At 38.7% G+C, this 9427-nt stretch overlaps 1 protein-coding gene across 2 annotated transcripts in view; it reads left to right on the top strand.

The window, feature by feature from the left end:
- The first annotated feature begins 1598 nt into the window (after positions 1-1598).
- Positions 1599-9427, top strand: part of col8a2 (collagen, type VIII, alpha 2) — a 189627-nt gene continuing 181798 nt past the window's right edge. For both annotated transcript variants that reach the window (XM_057827446.1, XM_057827440.1), the window contains exon 1: positions 1599-1820. The gene's annotated coding sequence lies outside the window, so the exon portion shown is untranslated. The remainder of the gene's footprint in view (positions 1821-9427) is intronic.

Here is a 9427-nt window from a genome sequence, read left to right as displayed (position 1 = left end):
AATTAGTAAATGAACCCTCTGCCTAAAGAGACTTAGAGAGCAACTGAAACCAATTTTTACCAAACAATTAAAAGTCAGGTGTGTGCCCAATCACTGATGAGTGGCTTAAAGCTGCCCTGCCCACACCTGATAAGAATTGTCTTGATGAGAAGCATTGTCTGATGTGCATCATGACTCAAAAAAAACTGTCTGAAGACAAGCACTGTTGCTTCTCTTCCAAGGAGTGGCCGTCCACCAAAGATGACGCCAAGAGTTCTGCGCAGAATACTCAGAGAGGTAAGAAAAGAACCCTAGAGTGTCTCCTAAAGACTTACAGAAATCCCTGGCACAGTCCAATATCTATGTGCAGACATCAACTATATGTAAAACTATGGCCAAGAATGGTGTTCATGGGAGGACTCCACCGAGGAAGCCACTGCTGTCTAAAAAAAAAAAAATTGTCACTCGTTTAATGTTCGCAAAAAGGCACTTGGACACTCCACAGATGTTTGGCAAAAATATTTTGTGGACTGATGAAACCAAAGTTGAATTGTTTAGGAGTAACACACAACGTCATGTGTGGAGGAAAAATGGAACAGCTCACCAACATCAACACCTCATCCCCACCGTGAAGCATGGTGGATTGAGCATCATGATTTGGGGCTGTTTTGCTGCCTCAGGGCCTGGACAACTTGCAATCATTAATGGAGGAATGAATTCAAAAGTTTATCAGGATGTTTTGCAGGAAAACCCGTCTGTCAGACAGTTGAAGCTAAAAGGAGGTTGGATGATGCAATAAGACAATGTTTCAAAACACAGAAGTAAATCAAATTCAGAACGGTTTTAGAGGAAGAAAATACATGTTCTGGAGTGGCCAAGTCAAAGTCCAGACTTGAACCCCATTTAACTGGTGTGGCATGACCTAACGACAGCGATTTATGCCAGAAATCCCAAGAATCTGACTGAACTCAGCAGTTTTTTAGAGAAGAATGGGCCAAGATTAGTCCTGATCGATGGGCCAGACTGATGTGCAGCTACAGAAAGTGTCTGGTTGAAGTTATTGCTGCCAAAGGGGACGCCACAAAATATTAAATGTGATAGTTCACGTACTTATTTTCCCCCTTCTGTCATTGTTTGCATATTCTCCTCATTAAAATATGAAAACCTGTAAATGTTTGGGTGGTTTTAGTTAAAGCAGACAGTTTTTTCATCTGTGTGATTTTGACAAAGATCAGCTCACATTTGATGGTGATTTTATGCAAAAATGTGAAAAATTCCAAAAGGTTCAGATACTTTTTCATTCTACTGTATAATTGATATTCAATGTTCTGTTTCAGCCGCCCCAAAATGATTTTCTGGCCTTTTTTGTGTGTGTATGTGTGTGTGTTTGGGTGGTCAGGGGGCTAGTTTTACTGTATTTATTGAAGAATAAGAAATAAAGCTGAATTAAATACGATTTAAAGCAATAAACTGATTTTACAAAGTGTAATTAAGTGAACTTACTTCATCTTCATCACCTTTACTATGTGGTTAATTGTTTGTATTTTTTCTTTTTTTGGGTCTCATTTAATCAGTAAAAGCTGAAAGTGTATTGGTGACTTCCTGCGTGGGCAGTGAGGACTTGTAAGAAGTGACTAAGGCATGGCAGACAATTGGATGTCCACAATGTTGCTGTTTCCGTTCTAGGTCATATGGAGATTGGGTGAATTGGGAGGAGGATCATTTCCTGGCGTTGCTGACGTATGAGGTCACTGTAGGAAAAGGAAGTGGAATGGACTATGTTTGACCTGTCACCTGGATAAAGGAAATGTGAATCATCATTTCAGGCCAAGCCAGTGCAGGTCAGTCTTTGTCATTTTCTTAATCGCCACAGGTGCTGGAATTAGTTGACTATGCACACAATTCTGGTTTGGTAAATGAGCATGTTTCTACCTTTACTGGGGATAAAAGGAATTTGTTCTAAGAAACCTAAGATCTGAGATTATTCCAAGGATCGAGCAATGATTGAATGTGGATGATTGATTAGTTAAAAGGGTGTTTTTGCAGAATGCTGACAAACTGTTTGACATCAATTTGAGTCGAATGATCAGCCCAACCCTTGCTCCGACACAAAGCCTAGAAATTTAAACCAATTCTACAAGTTCAGAATCAGAAAATAGGGCTGTCAAGGAAGGTGTACCTATTAAAATGACCACATCTTCAATTGGGTATACTTAGAACATATTATATAATTTTACCCCATAACCCGACAATTCTAACTTCTAAATCATAACAAATCCTGCAATTGTCAATTATGGGGCGCCGTTTGTAAAGCAGCACATGCTCAAAATTACGACAACATTTTCTCACATTTAGTGCCACACAGTGTTTAAAATGGTGTGAAATTTTTAGTCACTTTTTTTTTTTTTTTTGCACATCATTATTTAGCAACTTAAATATTTATTTTTAAATACGTTTTGGACCTGATTGTTGTTGTTTAAATACAGAACTAAATATTTAATTTAAATCTTAAACTTATATCCTACATCCTAAATGTTAATTCAGGAAACGGTCGGAACTAAATATTTAGATTAATATGCAAATTCACATGACTGGAGACCGGAAGTAACAAAATAAAAGATGGAGCACACAAAATACTCTTTAAATAGTTTCTTCTAAATATGTATTTTACCTATATATTGTTATTATCACAATGGCTCATGTCCAAGAGCAGACTGCCACCGTTGAGTAGGTTTTATTCATTTTCAAGCAACGTAAACAGACAGTCTGAGCTGCTCCACCAGCTTTTATTTTGTTACTTCTGGTCCCCAGTCATCTGAATTTGCATATTAAGCTAAATATTTAGTTCCAACCGTTTCCAGATTAAGCATTTAGGATATAAATTTAAGATTTAAATTAGGGGTGTCAAACGATTAAAATTTTTAATCGAGTTAATTACAGCTTAAAAATTAATTGTAATTGATCACAATTAATCGCAATTCAAACCATCGATAAAATATGCCATATTTTTCTGTAAATTATTGTTGGAATGGAAAGATAAGACACAAGATGGATATATACATTCAACATACGATACATAAGTACTGTATTTCTTTATTATAACAATAAATCAACAAGATGGCATTACCATTATTAATTTTCTGTTAAAGCAATCCATGGATAGAAAGACTTGTAGTTCTTAAAAGATAAATGTTGATGTCAATAATTACTTACGCAATGCTCATTGGTGCTGAAGCCTATAAAATCAATCGCACCCAAGCGCCAGCAGAGGGCGGCAAAACTCTGAAAAACACAACAAGTACACATTTCACTGTGCTGTCATTTTAATCTGTTTGAGCGGGTCATTTGTGCGTTAATTGCGTCAAATATTTTAACGTGATTAATTAAAAAATTAATTACCGCCCGTTAAACGCGATAATTTTGACAACCCTAATCTAAATTAAATATTTAGTTCTGGATTTAAACAATCAGGTCCAAAACGTCTTATTTAAAAATACATTTTTAAGTTGCTAAATAATGTAAATGTGCAAAAAAAGGTACTCTAAAAATTTCACACCATGTTTTAAACACTGTGTGGCGCTAAATTTGAGAAAATGTAATTTTGAGCATGTGCTGTTTTACAAACGGCGCCCCATAGTCAATCAGTATGGATGTAACCATAATCCCTATGGGTACAAAACCAGTTATTAGGGAGGATGTATTGACCGAGATGACTTTATCATGTTTCAGATATCATTAAATTTTGAATTCTCCGATCCCAACTCCAGAGCTTACACCCCCTAACCCTAAACTAGCAGAACATATCACTGTAATTGAACATGTACCTACCACAAAAATGTTGCAGGGTCAGCAACTCAAGACCGTGCTATCCTCATAAGGACCCAATTACCCCCCCTATTACAAAAGTGTGCTGAAAGGAAAAATAAGCTCTGTCCAAAATTGATGATGGGGTATCGCACTGTGGTGACAAAATTTCAGTCTTGCACTGGTTCTGTTGATACGCTTATCTTTCACAGAAAAACAACTTAAGTATTTATAAAACCAATGTCCAAGATCATTTGATGAGTGTAAGCAAACAAAGCTGTCCTGCAAACAAACGGTCATCCCTTCGCCCACATAAACCGAAGCAGGTTTGAGGTGAAACTGGAGAAGAACATTACCCTGTGGTAGGCCTTGAGATAGCTAAGAGGAGGCAGTTAGGAAATGAAAGCAGATATTACAATACACAGGATTCGAAATCATGATCTAATAGAGGTGCCTCTATTTATATGAAAGGGAAACCATAGCAAGAAAGTCATCTGTAAGTCATTCTTTAGCAGTTTATGGCAAGACACTGGGTAATCATCTTTTCAACACAATGCTCCCACCATCCTCTTGTGCTCGTGTTTTCAATTGCCTGCTTTTCTAAATTACGTTCAAACGGTTGTGCTCTTCAACACAATTTACCACCACTATACATCGCAGTTCTACCTTGTTTTATGAACTGCTTCATCTTATTTCCTCAACTATTATGCTTGCGTATTTCAATCAGCAAGGAGCGCAAGCGATGGGTGGAGGAGGAAAGAGAGAGGGAGTGGGAAGGGTGGAGGGAGGAATGAAAAACACAAGGTCATTTCTTTCTTTCACACCATGTGTTACCGTAAGATATTCATTTCCTCTGCGATTCTTCTACCTTCCTCCAGCGCTTTTGTTTTTCTTCTCCATCACTGTCAGTGTTCACTGGCAGAGGTGGACCAGGTCGCATCAAGTCCACTGGATCCCATTTCTATCTTGGAGCCATCCCTCCAAATCGGCTTTCCAAATTGCGCATGGTGCAGAGTGCAGCTGCGGTAACCCGAAACCTTTGTGTTGTAGTCCTCAAATGCCAAAGCCCATTAAAACGAGCATGTTTGACGTCTTAGCCTGGTTTTGTGATTGAATTGAAGGGACAATCTTATTTAGCAAATGTAATCTCAACAAACATCTGCTGAAATGTTAAGATTTAGAGTGTTGATTTACTGTCTAGCAAAAGCGCCAGTAACATGATTAATTGACTTCATATTATTAGTTTTATAACAGGCAAATGTAATGTATCTAATTTTCCTCCCATTCTGTTTATTCTCACCTATTCAGTTAGCCAGTTCTAGTTATTTAGAAAACACTGTTGTCTCTGAGTTATGGGACAGTCTCAACATAAATCTTGAAAAGCAAAACCCAACAACAACTGTGGTTGTATTTCTGAATGCTAATTATTACAGCACATGGAGATAGAATTCATTCCATGTGGCAAGCAGAGCCGTTGAAAGTGCCACATGCCTTTTTTGTCGGTCCCTATGCACTGAAGATCCACTTTCAATTCAATCTCTTTTCCCAGTCGTTAATGGGCTGATTTCATCAGTGCAGACAATCGGGAAAAGGAAGAGGATGTTTTGCAAATGTACTGATCCAAATGAGATCTGTTTTCTCAAAGCGGATGGAACTTAATATGCAGATCCGAGGCCACACAGTCAGTCAGGTGCTCTTTCTTATCGGGGTGTGGAGTGCTGGACTTTGACCACTGCAGCCGGGAAAAAAAAAAGAAAAAAAATTTAGTCTTACTTAATAGAAGCTGTCCACGTCTCTGCAAATGTATAATCTTCTAAACTGCATTAATCAAATCGGAGCTACATTTTTAGGATAATGTGAATGTGGCCTGATTATGTCCTTCTAAAGTAGGAGTATGCACATCCGGTTGGTTTCAAGAATTTTGCAGGTTAGGAAGGCAAAGTTATATTTGTTGGCCAAAAAAAAAAAAAAAAAAAAAAAAAGCTACCGAAGCAACTGAAATGGATAACTAAGTAAACCACATATACAAAATGTAAGAAGCTGTGGGTCACTGATATTATACAGTAGTGATACACATGGCTAACTTTTGTGCAGCCAGCATGTCTCCCTTAGTGACTATAAATCTGCATGTAAGTGTAAATGATTGTTTGTATTTCCTAAAATTGTCGAGCCGAGTGACCAGTGCTTCTCCTATAGTTCACTGGGAAGGGCTCTGCTTACCTAAGATCCAGAACATGATAAACATGAAAGGAAATGGATGGACAGAAGCAAGGGCGTAGGTTTGGTCTTAACATTGGTTGGGAAGATTTAACGGCATAACCAGCATGTACACTTTTTGCTGGGGACGGGACATTAACTCATTCACTCCCAGCCATTTTCACCGGAGCAACGCCCTTCGCGCCCAGCCGTTTTACTGGATTTTGATTGATTTTCCAAGCCTACAGAAAATTCTGTTCTATCGCTATTTAAACATGGAACCTACCAAAAGAAAGATTAGACTCTCTTCTTTCAAAAAAAAGTTAGTTCATATCTTTTTCCATGCTTTAAAAATCAGCATTAGAAAATGCCTTAGTTTGAGCAGTTTTCCAATTTCTGATGAAAAAACAGAAATTGAGCTTTTTGTGAAAGCATTCATTTCAAACATAACTTCGACTTATACACAGCTATTTTTTGCTTTAGTTACATCCCAAACATCTGAATAATGTTTTCTTTTACAAAATAACATAACCAACAAGACAAATAGAGCTTTTGATAGCAAAGTAACAATTTATTTACACACAACTAACTGAGAGATGATGCTATTGTTGCCGCGACAGCCATGTAAACTTTTCCCTCATCGCCGCCTGTCTCATAAAGATGGATTTTTTTTTGAGTCTCTGCGGGGTCTGCTCGGCGAGCAGCACAGACTCAACGACATCGTCCGCTGCACTGGTGGTCTCGGTCGTTCTGCTCGGTCTTCCAGCGCCTGGCATCCCGGGCGTCCTCTAGGTTGTTCTGCCCGGCCGTTCGTTGCCGTTGAATCGGGTTGCGCTACTGCCCTCCAGTGGCCAGTTTTATTGTTTTAAAATGGATTTCCGCTTTGTGCTTTGGAGCTTAGTTGAATCAGAACCCAGTGATGTCTCTTATGAAAAAAAATGTAAAAGACGTATAAATACAGTACGTCTTTGGGACACTGAAACAATAAACGTATTTATACATTTTTGGGAGCAAATGAGTTAATAAGACCAAACGGGGTCAGGGCTACATTTCTCACGAATATAACGATATAAAAATTAGAGGTGGGAATCTTTGGGCACCTAACGATTCGATTACGATTCAGAGGCTCCGATTCGATGATAAATCGATTATTGATGCACCCCCCCGCTTTTAATTTTTTGTACATTAGTTCCAAAATTGTTCAAAAATCCTCTCAGGCTAAACCAAACTGCTATTTTAGTAGTTAAAAACGGTAAATAAAAGACTCAAGTCCCCATTCTGTATCAGCAGCTTTAAACTACATTCAATAAATCTAATGTTGTGAATCAACTGTTAAAGTTGATTCCAAAGTACTCCCAGGAAATTGTGATGTGTAATTTCATTTCATTTCACAGATTTTTTTTTCTTATGTCAATTAATATTCATGTTAATGCCAGTGTCCCCGTGAAGTGGTTGTGGTTAGCAAGTTTACACAGTTTAATGCTATGCTAACTCTGATGCAGGTCGGACTTGCAATGGCAAAATTAGTTGTGTTTCCCCCACCTCTACAACATTGATTTCTTTTTACATTACTTACAGTGGCTGCTGGCGGCAAAAAAACTGTTGGCGCCATGTTGTGGATATGAATCTGTCGGGGCTGGGTCAGTGTTTGTGTGTGTCTGTGTGGCATGTCAAGTCATCAGCCAATCAAACGTACGATTTTTGGGGAAAATATGGACCGGCACATTCAGCAAGTGAATATTGACTGAAGGAATTCGCCCCCCCAAGCCGCGGAAAACAGCGACAGGTAGGCCTGTCGCGATAACAAATTTTAGTGTGCGATAATTATTCTCATAAATTATTGCGATATGCGATATTATTGCGCCCCCCCCAATTTTTTTTAACCAATTTACAATAACACAGTGCGAATACAGTATATATTAATAGATCAAGTACACCCATTTAAACACGATAAATATTTACTCTTAAATTCAAATATACTTTTTAAGAAATCACAACTAAAAACAAAAGACCCTGCCTCTTAAGTAAAAAACAACAATATTGATACCGCACAGAAACACAGAATAAATAAAATGTATTAAAAAAAAAAAAAAAAAATTGCACTTAATAACTTAAGCATTTAGGAAAATGAAAACTTTTCCTGTCATAGCTTCTGCAATGGTGTTCCATAGGGATGCAACGATACAGTTAAGTCATGGTTCGGTACGAATTTTGATACGGGGGACACGATTTTCGATCCAATTCAATACATTTAATGCTCTGTAAAAAAAAAAAAAAATTGTATTTTTTGTTTCATTTTTTTTTTTTTTTTTGCTAACGAGCAAAAATTAAATTGCCATCATATAAACATGCATTTTAGTGCATAATATTTACGTGCTTACTTCTTACTGATATGAAAAAAATTTGTATAAAAGTGCTGAGAACAATCTTTACTGTTTGTAAAGTGAGGCAGGGCACACCGTTGATTGCTACAGCTCTCTTAGCAGCTAGGTTTACTACATGAGCAAGACATCCTATTTATGGTCCGAATCCATCTGTGTCACGTACTGAATTAACAATATTTGCAACATTATCTATAGTCACTGGTATGGATTGATTTGGCCTTCTTAACCTCATGTGACAAATGACAGTTTAGAATTCATCGATGTAGTATATAGACTACATGTCCCATAATCACTCTGGGCTCACGTAGCCAATGGCATGGGACGTAGCACATCTAGTTTGCCATTTCATGATATCTAGTGTGTGCGCGCAACCGCGCATTAAAAAAGTTAGAAAGCGCCGCTGAAGTCACGTCTGCTCATTACTACACAACACCAGCATATGACGGCTTTCATAAACAGGACGAGTTTGAAGTACAGCGCTCTTAATTTCATTCAGCTGTTCGTTGTCAGAGTGAGGTTATTCGTAGCAGCCAAGTCGGTAACAATGTTTTAGCGGACTTCGTTGTAAATATCCAGCGTTGTGCTGAAAAATAGCCGCCCCGCGTGAAATGTCACTCCTGACGGGAGCGCCCACACGTCAACAACACCGGCGCGCCATAGATGGTCCACAGTCACTCCGGAGCACTGACGTGGCCGGTATACGTCGATGTGACGGCCCCTGGCCGTTTAATGGTTAATTTTCTGAGATTCTTCCAGTCAGCTGATCGTCGCCTCCACCAGCTGGCTGCTTCCCTTCACACTGTGACGGAAGCTGATCGACGCAGGACGGACTGACGACGTCGCCGCTGATGATTGGCCAAGAAAAAGGCGCCAAGCTTCATAAACCTGTCGCTGTCAACGTTCTAGGAGGTCGCAATTTGGCAGCATTCTGTCGCGTTCCTCCTCGCTAGCTGTTTGCTCGCCATTCACGCTCGTTTGCATTTTGATCGCTAGTTTGATACACTCCCGCTTTTTCGGTGAGGTCTTTTGTGTTTATTCGTTATAGGATCGTTTTTGTTCACCAC

The sequence above is a fragment of the Corythoichthys intestinalis genome, chromosome 22 (assembly GCF_030265065.1).
Source record: "Corythoichthys intestinalis isolate RoL2023-P3 chromosome 22, ASM3026506v1, whole genome shotgun sequence".
NCBI classification, from domain to species: Eukaryota; Metazoa; Chordata; class Actinopteri; order Syngnathiformes; family Syngnathidae; genus Corythoichthys; species Corythoichthys intestinalis.
Note: the sequence above shows the minus strand (reverse complement) of the source record. Positions and strands in the feature narration are given on the sequence as shown.